At 47.5% G+C, this 18,523-nt stretch overlaps 1 protein-coding gene across 1 annotated transcript in view; it reads right to left on the bottom strand.

The window, feature by feature from the left end:
• ALDH2 (aldehyde dehydrogenase 2 family member) overlaps positions 1–18,523 on the bottom strand; it is a 186,333-nt gene that overhangs the window by 52,361 nt on the left and 115,449 nt on the right. The gene's annotated exons all lie outside the window — the stretch shown is intronic.

The raw sequence follows: 18,523 nt of genomic DNA, 5'->3' as shown, positions 1-18,523 counted from the left end.
GAACGGACACTGCCAATTTCACGGGAGCCATGGACCAGTTCATAACGAGGATGAACTGTGTTGTTGATGAGGGGATTACAATAATGGAGCGACGTGTCTCAGGAATTGGCTATTGCAAGAAGGTCTTCAATGGGACACATTGTGAATGTGCAGACTCCTGTTAACCTAAATGCTAATAGTGGTTTAAGTGTTTCCCCAATTTTAGAACTCCCCACCCCACAGCTCCCAATTTGCTTTTTTTCACAGGCTTCACTTAGCAGTCAATCCACAGCTTCAGAATCATTGTTGTTATCCCCCCAAAGGTTTCCTTCTGTGCCTAACACAGTTAAAGTGCACACTACCAGGCAACAGTGTGGGAGAGACCCGGGGGCAATCCCAAAAAATAAGCAAGGGCTAGTAAATAACATTGGTGGGAGAAAAAGTAAAGCCCGAAAAGTTATGAAAGGAAATTCAGCCACCCTGGAGCAGCCTGCTGCAAACCCTGCCCCGGGCTTAGCCGATTCTTCCCTGCTGTGCAAGGTGAGCCAGGTAACAGGCGGTTTGCCTAGTCAAGGGGAACGGGAGGGGGTGCTGGAGGCTGAGTCAAACGCCATCTACGAGACTCTCAGGCTCCTTTTAGCACCATTAGAGGATAGGCTGAGCAAGATCGAGGTCCATTTAAAAAGGATTGAGCGTGACATCAAGGGAATTGTAGAACCCACCATAAGGGATAATCTTTCCACACTTACTAAATCATTAGTTAAAACCCACAAGGAAAAAAGCTGCTGCTCCAGCCACCCATAAAGAAACAATAGTATCAAATACAGCCCATCTGGTTTCACCTGCACCCCTTATTAAGGACATAGCATCTACCAATATAAATAGCTCATGTCAGCAAAAACATAATCCACTACAAAACTTTGGAATAGGGTTGTACATTGGCTAAATACGAATAGACCCCTGCCCCCACATCTTGTTGGTAAATTACTTATGATCCGGAGGGTACCATGGGTTGGTCATCTGGCCAAAAATATAAGGGGCGATTGTACTTTGATTAATTTTAACAACCCTAGAATTGTTGATTATATTTGTAACTGGAGATACCCTAGTACAGGAACGACTATTCACTCACTCCCATTGACCTACTTTTATCCCCCAGGTTATTTTACCCCACAGCTAGATGGTTGGACATTGGTACAGCGGCGCGTGAGGGGACCACCTCAGGGGGGTTGGCATATGCCCTCCCCTTCACGTGGAGACTTTCCTCAGTCACAACCGCTTCGATTGTCTGGAGGCTGTTGATTGACTCGATGATGGAGCAAGAGAATTGAATAATCCCCCTTCCCCCTCGGGTGGTTGCTCTCCAGACTCATCTACATCACGACAGTCCGTGGGGCACGAGTCCTCAAATTTAGCCCTGGACATTTTGAGAAACTCTAATATTGTACCTAGCCAGGACCTAGGTGAAATTTCATGTGTCTCAATTTCCGATAAGGTTTATATTAATAATCTCAAACTTGTTTCGTGGAATGTGGCAGGTCTGCGAAACAAGCTTTCATTACCGGACTGGAATAATTTTATTGATGGGTATGACATATGTATGTTTCAGGAGACATGGAGCCTTGAACCTCTTTATAAGCAGGGATTTTCTTGTTTTTATGTACCTGCTACTACGGTGCGGCGTTGTCGTCCCTCTGGAGGGCTTATGGTATGGGTAAGGGTTGATTTTAATCTTAAGATAACTCACCACACTTGTTCATCTCTGGATGTCATAAGACTCTCCATTGGGGGTACGAATGGTGTTCCCACTTGGGAATTCTTCAATGTATACGCTTGAGGTACCCAAGGGGGGCGGCCAAATCCTCTACTATTGATATTTCAACTGATCTGCTAAATTGTGTTCTCCTGACTCTGTAATTTTGGTTGCTGGGGACTGCTCGTTTGAACCTTTGGCAGTAGATGACATTCTTGGAGTGCATGAAGACGATGCCCAATGGGGCGTTTCGCCCCTTTCCCTCTCGCCTGTGAGGAGATGGTCTCCAGTAGTAATTCAATTGAAAGCTCTAATGATTGAAACAGAGCTAAGAGCTGTGAATGGTCGTACCATCTCCGATGCTCAGGGGGAAAACACATACAACAGAGTATCGTGTGAGAGTAGAATTGACTACATAATGGTAGACAGTAGAGCTTGGAAGTCAGTGGTGGTTATGGTCATTATACCATCTATGGAGAGTGACCATAACCCCTTGTCCCTCACACTGGTGGATTTGTGGCAGAGAAGGAACATACCTCATTAAATAGCGCGAGGCTAATAACTAAGCGAATTATACCATCCAATTGCAATAGATTCCTCAAGTGGCCTAAGTTTAGTATGGATGAAACCAGAGTGAGTGCGCTGGATGGAATCTTTAGCGAGCAGTCCCTAAGGATTTCTGCAGTATGTAATGGCGCGCGGGGCCTGTAGAGGTAGAAGCCATCCACACTGTCACTATGTATCAGATTGGTAAACTGTTTATAGTTCCAGGGAAAAAGTGTTTGACAACTGTCAAACCAGTGCGTGCAGAAATGGTTTGATAGCAACTGCAGAATGATGAAAAATAAATTAATCCTCGCAATTAAATCATGTAATCCAGTAGCTGTTCGGCTGGCCAGACTGCATTATAGGCAAGCTATAACAGCTAAAAGGGAGTGGGAAGAATCCCATTGGGAAAGCCTTAGAGATGCAAGTAAAACCAAGAATGCTGACCTATTTTGGGCCTTAGTCAGAAGATCGAATGGTTGTGATCCGGATCAAATCCCCAACCATATTACAGTTAGCGAGTGGTTTGAGCACTTTAGTAAACTCTATGGTGGTAATGAACTGTCCGGAGCCCCAGGGCATTTGAGCGGTGCCCTGGATGTTGGTTCTGGACAGGTTCCTCTCATTAGAGTTGATAAAAAAAAAAAAAAAAAAAAAAAAAAAAAAGTGGTCTTGGCTGCAATAGCTAAAATTGTACCTGCTAAAGCTCCAGGGCAGGACGGCGACCTTTTTAAAGCCAATCCTGACGGTTGGGCCATTTACTTTGTAAACCTGACAAATGCACTGCTGGAAGGTTCTCCTGTTCCAAATTCATGGAAGGCGGCCGAGGTGATCCTATTTACAAGAAGGGCCCGAGGGAGGACCCTGCCAACTATCGCCCAATTAGTCTTATAGATGCGGGGCAGAAATTGGTTGGCAGGGTACCCTTGGAGAGGACTCTTTCTTGGGCTGAGGAGAATAACATCATCTCACCCTTTCAGGCAGGCTTTAGGGCTTGTACAGGCACGGTAGATCAAGCGTTTAGGCTGGTGCTCTTACACTGGAAGGTGGTTACCATTGGCAAAGGCGGTCTTTATTTAGCATTTATTAACTTGAAGACCGCCTTTGACCTGGTGCCCCGAGACCGCCTCTGGCTGATCTTGGAGGAGATGGGGATCCCTTTACCAATCTTGAATCTCCTGGCACGCATGCATGTGATCCCCATCTAATACGGGCGTAGGTACCAAGAGCAAAAAAAAGATAGAATCCCTGTGAATCGAGGGGTACGCCAGGGCTGCGTGTTAGCCCCGACACTTTTCACGTTATTTGTGAATGGCGTACTCTTTTTTGCTCGAAATAAAATCGGATTCCCCGGTACTGGTGGGTGACAAAGTCCCCGCTCTCCTCTTTGCGGACGATACGTGGTATCAAAAACTCCTGCAGGATTGCAGAAGTTGCTGGACCATTTGTCTGTTTTGTAAGCTCAGGGGTCTTGTCATAAACACCTCGAAAACTAAGCTCTTTATCTTAACCAAGGAAGTCATCCAGATCCACCCTTTCCTTGGATGGGGAGTCACTGGAACGCGTAAAAGAATTTGACTACTAGGGATTAGAATTTCGGATAAATTGAAGTGGCAGCCTCACATTGATAAAATGGCATTAAACCATAAAAGGGTAGGAGCATTAGGGCGAGAACATCGTACATCCATCTCTAAGCCCATTGCTCCTGCTTTGGATATCTACGCTGCAAAAGCTGTAGGCTGTGCCCTTTATTGTGCAGAGATGTGGGGCTTTGAGTGTGTGGATGCCCTGGTCACTTCAGAGAATACGTTTTTTTAGGGAGCTGGTATCGCTTCCAAGGGGTACTCCCATTAAACCACTATTGAGGGATATGGGTCGCTGCTCTATTAAGGAACTAGCCAGGTTACGCCCTCTTATATATTGGGCTCGGCTATGGCGGACTCCGGAGCTCTCAAGGTACCTAGACGGATTGAGAGAAGTTATGAATCTCCATGGTGCTCACAAAATTAGCTGGATTCGTGATATAAAGAAGCTCTTGCTCGAATCTGGCTTGCCAAATGACTGGGAGCCTGGGCTCTCTTTATTCAAGACTGAAACTAAGCGAGCCTACTGGACATGGGTCGATGATCAAGAACATAGTGACTCAAACCAAGGTAGGCTAACAGGCATTTAGACAGCATAAATTAAAGCCTCGCTTGGAGCACTACTTGGATTTCATTAAGAAACCAAGAGATAGATCCCTTTACATCCAGTTTAGGTTGGGAACACTCTCCCCTCCGCGATTACACCTGCAAGTGGAAGCCCCCGTACCAAACCTCTTCCGACTGCCCAATCTGTGAAGGTGTCACTGAAAACATCCCTCACGTCTTCTTTGTATGCCCAGCCTACGCAAAACCCAGGCAGAAATGGCTCAAACCTGTGTGTGTTGCTTGGAACCAGGGACCACTCCTCTGCACTCAGAATACTCAAGGCTGACATTAGTACAACCTTAGTGTGTGGGGTGGCCAAATTTCTTAGTTGGGCCTGGCTGATTAGATTGAAGGCTATTAGATGACTTTAGTTTTAGCTGAATCTTTTTAAATATTCACAAAGCTGTTAAAGTTTAATAGGTTTTTAAAATATTGACTGAAATATGAATGGTCTTTTATTATAATTTATTTAAAAAAATGTAATGCTAATGAATTGTGGTTTTATATTTATTTGCTTTTATGATATTCTGTATATCGAAATAAAGCTTTGATGATGATTATGATATGAATTTTGTTGCTATTATGTTTTTTTATAAGGAAATTGTAAAGGTTTTAATTAAACAAACAAAAAAAAATTACTTTACTTACTGTCTACAGCGGGCCCAAAAAGCTGCTGTTGGTTAAATGGCTGGTTTAAGATAGTAATCTGGACCTCTTGTTTAAAGCCTGAGATGCGTAGCCATGAATGGCGTCTAAGGAGGATGCTAGTGTTTATTGCTCGAGATGCAGGGTCTACTGCATCAAGTGCGCATTTGATTGATGCATTGGAGATTAGCTTACACTGTTGGATAAGATCATTTGCTTGTGCTTTATATTGGTCAGGTACATGCTGTAGAAGTGTTTCTAACTGATCATCATGAGCCCTGTCATATCTTGCGAGGAGCTTGTTAGCTATGCGCCAGGTATTGCTAGCTTAGGTAGCTATTCTTTTACCTGAAGCGTCTATCATTTTAGATTCTTCATCAGGAGGCGGCGCTTCACCCGAGGTTTGGGAAGTAGCATGCTTTCTAACGTTGGAAACGACTATGGAATCTAACGGGTAGCTGTCCATTAATATAGGCAGGATCTGCAGGGGAAGGCCTATATTTCTTTTCTATTCTGGGGTTTAGGATCCTAGCACGTCAGGATCTTTAAACACTTCGGAGGCATGCTTAATGATGGGTGGTATTTGAACTGACTTTTGGTATTGTTCAAAAGTATCTAGTAAAAAGTCTTCCTCTGCCTCATCTGAGTGCATTGTGACACCATGATAGAAGGCAGTTCTATTGAATAAGTGTCCAAACCCAATATTATCTTCCGGAGGAGATGGTTTGGAGGGGTATGGATGTGGATCTGGGATGTCTGTTACATCTTGTGGGACCGGGTACTCCCAATCAGGTGGATCATTTGGGTAGGTAAAAGGGTCATTTGGGTCATCCCCTTCCTCCATGATATCATCATTATCATTATGAGGAGGTGTACGAGGTGGTGAAAAATGAGGAGAATTTTGAGGTGGTTTAGGAAGAGGAGGTGGAATAGAAGGAGCTATAGGAGAAGGGTGCATAGGCGATGTGGCAGAGTCCTTCTTCCAGGCACTGGAGGAGCAGGTGCTGTGTCTACCTTCCTCTTTCTATATGTGCAGTGATAAAACATGTCCTGTCTCTGGATCAATATAGATCTTTTTCTGCTTAGGATCAGAATGAAAAAGCTCTTCTTCTGGGGGAACTGCTGTCGGCGCCGATTTTTTTCGGTTCAGAGCGTAGTTCTTCTTTATCTTTAGCCTTAGGAGGCGTGACAGAGTCCTTTGGCGTAGGTTTTGGCTCCGAGGATCTTGGTTTTGGAGCCGAAGCTGGTTTTGTCGGTATGGAAGCATTCGAAGCTGGCTTGTGTACGGACTTGGGTGTTTACGGGCCTGTTTTATCCTTCAAAGTCGACGGTTTTGGAACGGGTTTTGGAACTGGACTTCTTTCGGTGCCGAGGGAGCGGGTGGTATCGCACGTCAGTTTGCTCGGTTCCGAGCTACCTGAAGACTTTTGGATTTTCTTCGGGGCTGGGCTCGAAGGCGGGGCTTCTGAAGTAAGTTTTCAGTCGTGACTGGGCCCAGGAGGCGGAGTGTGACCTTTGCCGTCGATTTCGGTGGGGGGTGGGGGGGGGGGGTGGGGTAGGGGCAGTATTGATGGAGCAAGGATTCGCACGTAATGCGACTTGCTTGAATTCAAGAACCTCGCATAATCAATAACGTTATTAATATTGCACTTTCACACATCACGCGGGTGTCCCAGAGACGCTTTCTTATGTGTTTTCTAATCCTAACAAAGCTTGCACACTGACTGGTCGCTGCTATGCGGGATTTCAGTCTGCGCATGCGTCGGTCATACCCATGTGATGTGACGCACTCGTAGTTCTGGAGGGATTTTTAGCTCATGCGCATTATTGAAAACATGGCCGCTTTGTTTTTTAACATGCATCTTGCTTGCTACCGCTGCTATTGCACAAATGTCTATTTCTGCATAACACCTAATGCTATAGATATTGTAAGGGATGTAGTATAGTCAATCACAGAATACAGTGTATTCATTTTTTCCTGTGATTCTAATTAGTTTTCGCTTACTTTTCATGTACCGCGCATATGTGGGACTGGGAGCAGGGAGCCTCTCCATCTTAGAAGTCTGAGTGGAACTGACCACGTGATAAGAGAACCTAGTCTTGCAGCAGTGGAACTCAGCCAGCTGGCTGCCGAAGCTGAGATGCTCCTGGGAACCTGCACTCTGACCCAGCGAGAAGAAGCTGAACTACACCTGAAAATGATACAAAATTGTTAGTCCACTGTGTGTCCTATTGTTCTCTTTTACACGTATACCATGGGAACTGGAATGTAAGGGGTGGGTACGAAAAATAAATATTAATTGTGGGAACACTAAATTCTAGGTGATGACAATGACCTAACCACCTCTTGTCCAATCCAAAGTTGGGGATCCTGTTACTTGCAACATATGTGGGTGGTCTGCTGACCCGAAAACAGTATAACTAGCCTAGATTTAGCTAGAGAAATTGTCCGACTTGTCCGAGTAGCTGACCTGTCACCGACCCTACGAACTCTATAGGTGATTGATACAGAGAGCTGCGGAGCACTGTCCGTAAATTCCACAAACTCACTGGGGTGGAATAGTCTTAAGTGCTGGCGAAGAACTTTGCACGGAATCTGCCAATAACCCCGATTGGGTTTTTCGAATCTCCCAGCAGAGAGGGAGTAGCGCAGGCGTTTCATCTGAAGCTACAGGTGTTGGTCGTACCCTTTGAGGAGCCCAGTCCTGAGGAGTATCCTGTCCTGACTGTCCATGAGCTGTACCTGCTTGCCTACTGGCATCCTAAGTCCTTGAGGGTCCTTGTCCTCGCCTTTTTTCCCCAACTGACCCGTGGCCAGGGTTAGTCCTCATTCCCGTCCTAGGTAAATATATATCTGTGGGTGTTTGTCTACCTATACGCTTTCCTCTCCTCCTTTTAATAAAGCATCATTGCCTATGTTATTTTCCCTGTCTCTTTCCAAAGGATTTTACTTGCAAACTGGTTTAGTAGTTATGTTCCCCTTTTGCCCTTACCTTTAGGAAAATATTGAATCGTTTGCTTATTCAGTGTGTTCCATTCTTACCTTTAGAATCTAAGCCTTCATATTTAGAAAAATAGCATAAGTTCCATCTCATATAAATCACTGATGAATTCTAGAGCTCTGCTTTTATAGTATGTTCTTTTCCACTTTACCTGCCTTAGTATAAGCCTGAAAACTGAATAGCATGTTCCCGGTTTCCCTTCTTTAGTTTTCTGACATTCAATGGTGCTCACTCTCATCCATAGCTACATTATAGTCCTGATCTTAATCATTGATGCTCTAATCTGTGTAAATTCTATTCTCTTGGCATATGGAAATTAACTTTTTATGACTAGATAAAGTCTTGAAAACCCTTCAGGTGTCTGTGGTTATTACAAACGTATACATTGTTATTCAAATGTGCAAGATATTTTTGGTTAGTCTTATCTCCTACCCCTGCTAGCTCCTGATTCGTCGGGAACATAGGTACCTGTGACAAGGTGGTAAGTCAGGTACACTGGAACTAATAGTAAGGAAAACTCAAGAATTACCGATAGTGATTCGTAAGCTCACCCGATTCACAAAAGTACAGTGTTAAACACGTTATGGGCCCAAGTGCGTACATTTTGGTGAAATAAAGAGTCGGGCGACCTGCGCGCTCTATCAGTAGTACTCACATATTGACCCGGAGTGATGGAGTCATCTGCCTCAGATAAGATTTCGAGATCTTCTGGGGCATCTGGACCCTCGAAGATGTCCACCGGTTCCGGAGCGGATCTCTGCATGATATGTCAATGGGCCCTTCAATCTCGAATGGTCTTCTTGGATTGAAAGGATGCGCAGGCTGGACAGCTGGACTCATCGTGTTCAGGTGCTAAGCACAGGTTACAGACCTTGTGATGGTCGCGGTGCGGGAACTTTGCTCCACACTGGGGGCATTTCTTGAACGGCGTCCTTTCCATGAGCTGTAGGTCTCCTGGTGTGGGTAGTCCCAACGGCACTCGTCGACGACCGGAATCGAGCTGATTAAGTTGAGTCGATGGTTGAGATGTTGAGCTATTTGGAAGAATTTAACTACGTTTTTTCGCGTCGAACTACTTAGAAAGTAGATTTCGAACCGGAGGGAAAAAAGTTAAATCCGAACCCAGCGGTGGGAAAAAAAACAATCCAAGGATGAGTCGATGCCCATGCACACTATCGTCCAAGGGAGGAGTCACCTATCTCGTGACTACAAAGACTTCTTCCAAGACGACAACAACGTGCAATCATCCAAGCCCAACACCAGGTGGCGATCTAATGCTCAGTGTGATAATCTGCAGCTCATATGCCTCGAATATCTATTTTTGGACCTTAAAGTTAGGAATGGTCATCCCAGTCAACAGCATAATTGGGTTCTGGATCCGAAATATGTGTTCGTAGAGGCAGTGTCTCAGAGTCCGAACGAGGCTGCATGAACTGTGTCTGAGGTCGAAGTAGGTGTGACAGTTTGTGGTGGATCCTCTTCTGAAAGGACAATTAGTTATTTCTTCTCGTTAAACCCAGTGGTTTCCAACTGGCAGGTGTGAGAAGTTGGCCCGATATGCAACGTTCGCTACTCTAGCGACCGCTATGTATCGTTCCAACGACCCTTATGGTGTTTGGTTGTAAGTCAACCTATAGACCAGCTATCCTAGTAGCGTGGATACGAGCAGTCTAAGGCTAAAGACTCGAGAGGGCGTGTTAAGCCAGCTGTTTACCACACATGTACCCCTTGAACACCCAGTGAAAGGACACCACACAAGTGTTATGAAAATAAACAGTATATTTATTAAGAATCACAACAGCCCTGTACTCTTTGTGAGGACAGGGTACTAAGCACAAACCAAATCTCTTAGGCAAATACTTCAAGTGCACAATTAAAACAAGTGTCCGAGGACACGGAAAGTTTAAGGTCTCGGGCGGACCCGATAAGGCAAGTCGGAAGCGAGGGACTCGGGACCCTAGAGTAAAGAGGCTATGCAGGCACCGAAATGCCGAGTTACCTAGCCACGAGGGCTGCGGCTGCACAAGTCTTACAGGCGTCGGGGTCTTCGCTGACAAGCCAGGAGCCGGAAGGAAAGGAGTTGCTGGCCGGCGACCAGTGATGAATAGTTCGTAGAGATCCAAGCCTGGATCAGAGATCGTTGACACCTGAAAGCAGAGGGGACCAAGTTCGTACTACTAGCCAGTAGTCAGAGGGTACCAGGAGGGCACAGGTTGGCCGTCACCTCGACTAGGTGAGTGGGCGACGCTAGGCTCTGCAGTCTCACGGACCAGGAGGCGTTGTCGGCGACCACGGTGGAGGTGCGAGCTGTCCCACGAAGGATGATGCTGTCGGCGTCGCTGGGCCCAGGATGGGGCAACAAGCCTTGGCAAATCTCAGGGCCACGTGGTGGGCCTAAGATGGCGTCTTGAGTGGACCAGGAGGGTCCGGGGTGCTTCTCGCAAAGATGGAAGCAAGGGCCAGTCTGGAGCAACCAGACCAGCAGAGTTGTTTGTCGGTCGTCGTCAAGGACGGGCACAAGCCAGCGGCTAGTGACCAGACAACGTGCTGAGCAGCGAGCAGAAGGGCCCCACGCAGATCGTGGAGATGCTGGGAGACTGCACTTCGGTGCTGGAGCGGCTCAGGGTCGGGGCTTCTCGGACCCCAGAGCACTCACCAGAGAGTTACCTCGATGGTCGTGCTGGTTTAAGAGCGTGCAGGTTCTGATGATGGCCGGTCCCTCGAGGTCTCGTCGCACCCACAGATCACAGCTGAGCTGATGACGTGGGTAGAGGTCAGAGGTGCCAAGGAAGCCGGTTCTCGTCGAGCTGGGCCGTCGGATCCTTGAGGAAGGACTTGCAGCAAACCGCAGAGTTCTTAGATGGTGCCCGCTGATGCAGGGTGACTACTCCTTAGTCACAAGGGAGAAATCTTGAGAAGAGTCTTGAAGTCCTTTCGTAGAAAGTATTCTTGATTCAAAGATGATCTAATTTGGAAGGGTCCCCGCTCCGGCCTTTATTCTAAAGAAAGGGGTGGGTACATGACTAGGTCCTGCCCTAAGGGTGGGACCAGGAAGGGGGGTAGTTACACCCCTCTCCCCTGCCGGACTTTCCCCAGGCCCGGGCTGTCGCCCCTGGAACTGGTTCTAACCGGCAGATGCGTAGTGAGCACCGGGGTGCCACTCCGCAGTCACCTTCTCGCAAAAGCCCTACCTACCCAGAATACACAAACCCTGTCTGGGACGGTGCGAACACCGCCCTCGACAGGAAACCCTTTGTCCAAGCTCTCCTCGCTGGAAGGACTCCCAGCAGCAGGAGGTCAGACTCGTGTCTGTGGTGGCAGCACCCATTTTGTGGAGCTGAGGCTTTAGTTAACTTTAACCGGGGTTCACAGTTACGTACATGTCGTGTCCCTCTAGAAGGGTGGAATGCTAACCTCATCGCCAGTATTGGTGAGAGGGCAGCACCCCGATTCGTATGACACCTTACTCGACATGCCTTGATAACGCGACACCGAAGTTACCGATATGGTACGCGTTATCATGGAACAGCCATTGGGTCTTGATTCCGCAAGCTGCAACCGGGCTCGGCTCGGGCCTGAACCTAGCTCACACGAGCCCACGCACTCTGCCTTCAGGATTGTTAAGGCCTGCTATAGGAGTGACTGATAGGAACTCGGGTGTCCATTGTATGGTTAGATATAGAACTACTATACCTAAAGCGAAGGGTGCTTACACGACTTCGCCCCAGCTGTCGTGCAGCCAGTTGTGTCAAATTTAGGAGGCCAGCCAGGGGTGGCATAATACATGCTGCAGCCCCTGGCGGCCCTGGGTACACCTATGCCCTGCGTTACGGGGTCTGATAAGGTGGCCCAGTACCAATTGGAAATGTACCTAGGGTACATGGAATCCATTTTAAAGAGAGAGCAGTAGGCCTGGGGTCCTGATTGGCAGGGTCCCAGGTCGACTATGTCAAAAACCAGCTAAAACACAGGGCAAAAAGTTGGGGGCAACCATAGTCAGGAGGTACCTTCCTACACAGGGACACATCGAAGCCAGTCAGAATCCACTGCTCTAGACAGAATAGAATGAGTGCTATACAGGTGTCTGATAACCTGTGCCCACCCTTAGGTAGCTAGGCACCAAGCAGTCACCACATCGTAGGTATAAAACACTTGTCTTTGTAACACAAACACACACACATTGTATATAAACACTTTACAGTTCTAAGCAAATGGTTTCTGAAAGTGGGTTTCTGTTGCACACACTTTTTGCCTGGCTTTTGATTCAATTTTGACTGCAGACTCCTGGGTGCCTGCTAACCAGGTTCCCAGTACCAGTGTACTTTCCCTAAAACTATACAACAATTGGCACCACTTCAGTTACCCCTTTAAGTCCCCTGGAAGTTGTACCCCTGGTACCTAGGGCATGTGTACTGAAGAGGGTCCCCTGGGGCTGCAGCGCTGGTTGTGCCACCACAGGGATCCCTCATCAAGGCTGTGATCTCTGCCAATGCAGGCTGCATGTCTTGGTGCAGAGAAAACTGAAGAGTCAACATGTCACACATCCCTGTGTGCCATGCCAATAAACACAGCATGAGATACCTATAGCAGGCCTTAGCCCTAAGGTAGTGTGCACTATATCTCCTGTGATAGCATATCTGCATGAGTAGATATGCCCCTGCAATATCCTTGTTGATTCCTGGATATTGCAAGTGACTAGGGAACCCATAGTAAGTACATGGGCAGGACTCTGGTCATTAAGAGTTTCCCAGCTCCATGATGGATTCACTGAAATATGGGAAGTTTGGGTCCAAACATCTGAGCATAATAAACCGGCATGGATTTCAGGGTTAGATTTATTAACAAGTGTCCACTGAGGACCCCCTTAGAGGGGTCCCCTGAAACCTACCAATCCTTAGTGTGGTCACAGAGTGGCCTGAGCCAGCCTGCTACCACCAGACAGTGTTCTGACCTCATGGGGAGAGTGCATGTGCACACTGAGGCCGAGAACACCTCCGCCTGGTCATGAACAGCCATCAGTGGCGGAAAGCTTCCGAGGCCTGGCTGCCTTTTTAATGCGACACTAGCCTCTCTTGTTAGAGAGCAGGCCCCCTTCCTGTCTTCACCCTCTTTTTGGTGGGAGGACAGGTGGAAAAACTTAGAAAGAATAGTAGGTGTGCCGACCTTGGACAAATCCACCCATTAGGTGCTGGAGGACAGGTGAAGTGCACTTTTCAGTGCCCGCCATCTTGAAGACGGGCTAGGTCTATGTCCCTCCTCCCACAAGAAGTGGGCATAACAGAGGGTGTAGACACCCCAAGTAAGGGGCCCTCTGGTCACTACCTGCCACTCCCTTGTAACGCCCCTAAATCTAGAATTTAGGTGGCATCCCCAATCCCTGAACTTCAGTTCCCGATGACCTAAGAAGAGCCAGACACTACAGAGTCAGAGTCACATCAGCAGAGAAGACTGCAGACACCAACTGACTTGGGCCAAGTCCTACCTGCCCGTCTGCATCCCACGACGATCCTGCACCAAAAGACGACCAGTCTTGCAGCCCAGCGACCTTCAAAAGCCTCTGGAGGACTGCCTGCCTTCGACAAAGATCAAGACTCCAGAGAACAGCAGACCTGTTCACCAAGCAACCATCTTCAAAGTAAAGGACTCTGACCTGAAGAACCGGAAAGCCTTCCCCAGTTTTCAGCTCTGTACTTGAGCCCTCCGGCCCAAGTCCAAGTGGCCCACCAGTTCCGGTAAGGTTCCCCAGCACTCCAGAGCCAGAGTTCACCATGAATAGACTCAGACGTCAACTGTAGCATCTGCATGGAGATCCCCCCCCCCCCCCCCCCAACCTGACTTTCTCAGGTAAGCAGTTTCCGAAACCGAAAGGCACCCCTGCACCTGTCCAACTATGGCCTTGATGAAGAGGACAAAAGAGGTCCCTACGTCCCAGAGCATTGCAACTTACCTCTGCAGGTGTTGGTTTCCTGTGATCAGCTTCCTAGCCGGAGCCTGCAGCCCTTGTTCAATCTGCATGTTCACTACTGCCTTGCATTGGGCCCAGACAATGTGTTGGCACCCTGCCGCTACTGTGCTGCTGGTGGTGGTGTAGTGTTGTTGCTGCCTTGGGTCCCGTCCAGTGCAGTGGCTGCTTCAACCCCTGGACACTGCCCCCCCCCCCACCCCAAAGTCGCTGCTACTTACTTGTAAGCAGATTATGACCGATTGACCACAATCCCCAATGATCTGTATTGGCTGCCCGAATCAAACTTGCACCTGGCCGCTCATGTGCCACTGGTGGTGCTGAACTTAACCTTGCCCAATACTTACCTTAACTTCCAAAGACTGGTCTTGTAAGTCGATGTTGTCCCTTTTACGCTGAATGTTTTCTAACTCACATAGGTTAACATTGCATAGTCAAAAGAGTGTCCATTTTTGAAACTGAAAAGTATTTCTATCGAAAAAAGTATTTACCTATGATGAAGTTCAGTGGTTCTACAAAATATATAGACAAGTATTTTTATAAATTGGTCTGGGATTTATTCATAGAGTGTGTCTCATGTATTGCCACTGTGTTCATCTAATGCTTAACAATACCCTCTGATAAGCATAACTGCTTGTCCACAGTACCACAAAAGAGATAATTCGTATTATCTACTTTAGCCTCTGCAAAACCTCTGGGGATTCACTAGAGTCTCTGCACACTATACCTCATTTTGGTATAGTATATATGGAGATACAGCTTCCTACATCGACTTTCCCCATTAGCAGAAAGGTCAAAGAGTCGTAGGTTTTTAACTACGCCTTGTGACCCAGCCCCTCAGTCTTCAACTACACCAGCCAACAATACATGTAGCCACGGGTGGAAATAAATAGTTACTTAGTTTTGTTAATCCGGATTAGTCCTCCAGGCAGGAGTATGGGACTGCGCTCCCGCCACCCCCCCATATACAGTACAAAAGGGGGTGGTGATGGACAGAGCATCTGAATCAATCAAACACTCCCACCCAGTCAAAAGATCTGGTGGTGATGGACAGAGCATCTGAATCAAACACTCCCACCCAGTCAAAAGATCTGGGTTTAATCCATCACCGTTCTTTAGCCCACTCTGCCACCCCAGTTCAGACATGGCTATATGCAAATCAGTCTGACCCTGTGCCTGGGTGTGAGTGTTTGAATGATTCAGATGCCCCGTCCATCACCACCCCCTTTTGTACCGCTTTTGGCCGCCATAAGTGTGGCAGGGTATGCTCAGACGTGAGTCCCTTGCTCACTTTGCCACTGGATTCAAGCAAGCCGGGCTGAAGACGGCTGGAATGCCAGAAACCAGTCCTCGGAAGCTTGTTTCCGGTCCAGGGAAAACATGGCTTGGCAGTTCGGGCTGGACTGTTCCCATGAGGCACAGGGTCAGACTGATTTGCATATAGCCATGTCTGAACTGGGGTGGCAGAGTGGGCTAAAGAACTGTGATGGATTAAACCCAGATCTTTTGACTGGGTGTGAGTGTTTGAATGATTCAGATGCTCCGTCCATCACCCCCCCCCCATATAGGCAAAAGGTTGTGACCCAGAAAGCTTGCACGCTTCCAAGTCTGGAGAAATGTATACCTTCAGGCGGAGGTGTGTAAACCGCTGTAACTTCCGCAAGTCACCTGCATGTGCCAACAAGGCACACAAACCCTTCAGGCTTCGTCACAATGTTCTCCACAACAAAGTACCTTGCGGGTCCAGGGAGAGGTAAAGGGAGCCAACGACCTTTGACAGAAGCCATAATGTCAGGCACTGTCGCCCTACCGATCTGGAGGTCGAAGACAGTTTTGGTTACCAGCCCAGGTTTAATCAACACCCCTCGGACACCACATGCTCTAGAGCACAACCTAGCACAGGTCCCCTTGGTTGCAAGCATGGGTCCCTCGGACTAATTTTGCACTTTGCTGCAGGCAAGCAACATCCAGGCAAAATCCACCCAGTGATAGTCCCCTTCCTGGAGCATGACAAGCCCCAGGCCACCACATGTCTGTGGATAATCCACTTGCAGTCTCTTGCCTTAAGGGTCCCTCGTGTCGATGTCCCATGATCGAACCAGCCTAGTATGGTTTCAAATCCAAAAGCATCTAGGCTGTGGAGGCCAGAGTCCCAGTAGTTATATCCACGAGGGCCTTAGAAGATGCAATCAGTTCAAGAGGCCACCTTTGAAATGCATAGGGCCTCTCTAAATTCTGTCCGGTCTGCCATCCTACCACAGGAGGTACAATCATTATCTTTAGTGGGGCCAAGACCCTGGCCCTTGGAATGAGATGGCCACTCCACCCCAACGTAATCATCCCAAGAAGGCCCCTTTGAGTCAGGGGTCTGCAGTTTGAGACCCTAGTTTATGGCCTTCAGGAATAACCAGATGTAACTGTCCCCCTGGCACCCAGATTTGAATTGGGGACAGGCCGACAGACACACAGACAGAGCCAGGAGCATCAAAATGCCCATGTTCCCAAAAGTGACATTTCCACACACGTAATGTCAAATCCATTCACACTACTGGAGAGGATTCGCCATTACAAACTCATCAATATCAAACATGATACTGATACTATTGTGCCCATAGGAAATACTGCTCAAGCGCCTTTCCCTAAATTTCCCCATCTAATCCAATGTGAGAAGCAGGCCCAGTCTAACCAAACGCACCACCCGGTGCCATTCACAACCTCTGCATATAACGCACAAACGCACAAGCTCTACCTTTTCCGAAACACCACACCCTGTCACTGGGGAGAACTCCAATATAGCAAGAGACCTGCAGAACATTGGCACATAGCTGTTTAAATGCCAACCCGAGTACCCATAAACTGTGCACACAGGCCCCACCAGGGCAAACCTGTGACACAATCAATGAGTTACCGCAACAGATGAACAGCCAGTGCTGCAGACCCACGGAGGAGCATTTGAGATGCATTCCCTGGGTATGTGTCTTAGCCCTTGAAAGCGACTTACAGCTAACTCAAATCAGCCAATCATGTGTATGAAGAGCACAGCCCTTTGACCACATTGGACACTGCAATCCAGTGCCAAAGTCCTATGGTTCACTTTCAGATCAGTGGAAAACTGGGAAGAAGAAAAGCAAAATGTCAAGGGAAAGCACCTTACAAAGAGCCATTTCTAACACTCCTACATCTGTGTCAGATGAGAAGTCAGGACAGGCATTAGCCCTGGAGTCAGTTTGGGCCCTGCAGCATGGTCACGAGGCACAGTCAGGGACAGATCTGCCCAACTGGAGGCCTTTTCGAATCCTTGATGTGGATAGGCGCACCAGAAGTAACCAATATGGTGCTGAATATGTGCAACATTGCCTCTTTGAAGACATCAATCTGTTGCGAATTTGCCAAAGGACCTGGAAATTCAGGTTGGTTTGGAACAAGCAGATTGATTGCTTCCACAGCGGAGGACCATGACCGAGATAGGGAGGCACTCTGCAGTTAATGTGCCTTCTCTTGACCAGTGTGACAAGGGAAATAACATTTAGAATTATGTTTGTCTTGCACTTCAAATTACCTGATGACTTGGAGTGAGGGGGAGGAACTCTTGAGAATGGTCTTGTGAGTGAGAACGCATCCTTGACTTCGAACAAGAGCAGCCCATAGGCACTTTCCAACAGTATTCAACAAAGTAGAGCTTGGCCTTGTGGTCTCAGATGCCCTTAAGAGTTCATTCTGTTGCAGTTGTCACACCATTCTAAGTTGCATGAGGAACCCAGACACCAGAGGCATACTGGTGGGGTCCATCAGAGACATCTGCTTATGGCAGTCCTTGAAAGGTTTGAAGCCTGTAGTTGTATGAGGGAGACATGCCTCTTGTACACTATAAAGATTTTGGCACAGTAAGTTCTGTAAAATGGCAGAAAAAGTGGGAGCGAGTTCCAGATCTTCGTCGGAAGGGGAGGAAAACTAATAAACAGATGTAAGTGCACAATGGTAGCAGCTATATGTAGCTCCAATGTCAATTCCAGGGCAGGACGGACTCGAAGCAGAGCTGCACGACCCCACCTTCCGGCGCACAAGTAAATTGCAAAGAAAATGTTCCTGATGCAGTCTGGTGACTGGGGATATTCACAATGAGAGGAATAAACAGCTAAACTAGAAAGGGATGCAATCCAGGTGGAATGATCTCAAATATAACCAATTCAACACGCACTGGAAAATTCAACCAATATGAGTAATGTGCTCATAAAAGCCCAACAAGAAATGGAAGGCGTAATGTCTTAAGAGTTTCCTTGCCATTGATACAGTCCTGTTTAGTTTCTATTTCAACTACCGTTTGGATAGCAGGGAGCCTTCGTTCATGCATGGGAGTGCATCCTACCATTTGGAAGTTATCGTGTGTGGGTATATTACTAAGTATATTGAGATCATAAACGTTAATACTTTCCTAATCCTTTTGTAA

This window comes from Lissotriton vulgaris, chromosome 11 (genome assembly GCF_964263255.1).
Source record: "Lissotriton vulgaris chromosome 11, aLisVul1.2, whole genome shotgun sequence".
Taxonomy (NCBI): Eukaryota; Metazoa; Chordata; class Amphibia; order Caudata; family Salamandridae; genus Lissotriton; species Lissotriton vulgaris.
Note: the sequence above shows the minus strand (reverse complement) of the source record. Positions and strands in the feature narration are given on the sequence as shown.